Consider the following 1095-nt stretch of genomic DNA (forward strand, 5'->3'; position numbering starts at 1 on the left):
ATAAGCAGCATTCATTCTCTGGAGATTAACCAAAGAATAAATAATCCTTCAGCCATAATAATTAGATGATTAATGACTTTTTAAAATATGCTATTAATTCTTTGTCAAACAAAAGTTACCTAAATCCCATCAGCACCAAGGTTAACTGTCTAGCTAATAATACCCAGTCCTCCATGAATTTGTCATTGAATCTCTGTTAAAGCATCTAGATCAGTCGGGCGTGGTGGCTCACGCCTGTAATCCCACCACTTTGGGAGGCCAAGGCGGGTGGATCACAAAGTCAGAAGTTTGAGACCAGCCTGACCAATATGGTGAAACCCTGTCTCTACTTAAAAAATACAAAAATTAGCCGAGCGTGCTGGTGCAAGCCTATAATCCCAGCTACTCAGGAGGCTGAGGCAAGAGAATCCACTGAACCCGGGAGGTGGAGGTTGCAGCGAGCCGAGATCATGCCACTGCACTCCAACCTGGGTGACAGAGCAAGACTCCATTGCAAAAAAGAAAAAAAAAAAAAATCATCTAGATCAACGTATCAATGGTTCTCAAAAGAATCAGAGGAGAACTTATTTCACATGCAGATTCTTATCCCCCTGCAAAAATGATTCTAATTCAACAAGTGGGGATGTGCCCAGAGAGGAGATACTCTGAGGTGTTTGATAACAGGATATTAGAAGAGTAAATGAAAAATCCTCCAAATGCAGTCCGTGGACCAACAACTCAGCATCACCTGAGAACCAGTTGAAATGCAGAATCTCTGAACTGATCCAGACTTAGTCTGCATTTTAACAGGATTCCCAGGTGCTTTGCATGGCATGTAAATTACAGTTTAAAAGAACCCTTCTAGCATCGGAGTCAGCAAACATTTTCTGTAAAAGGCCAACTAGTAAATATTTCAGGTTTTGTAGGCCATGTGGTCTCTGTCACAGCTACTCAGCTTTGCCACTATGGTGCCAAGGCAGGCAATACAACAGGAGCCTGCAAAGCATGGCCCATGCAGGCCAATTCTGGCCACTCACCTGTTTTTGTGCAGGTTACCAGCCAAGAAATGTTGTTGCATTTTTAAATGGCTGAGAAAACATCAAAAGAAGACTAATA

Source organism: Macaca fascicularis, chromosome 3 (assembly GCF_037993035.2).
Source record: "Macaca fascicularis isolate 582-1 chromosome 3, T2T-MFA8v1.1".
Taxonomy (NCBI): Eukaryota; Metazoa; Chordata; class Mammalia; order Primates; family Cercopithecidae; genus Macaca; species Macaca fascicularis.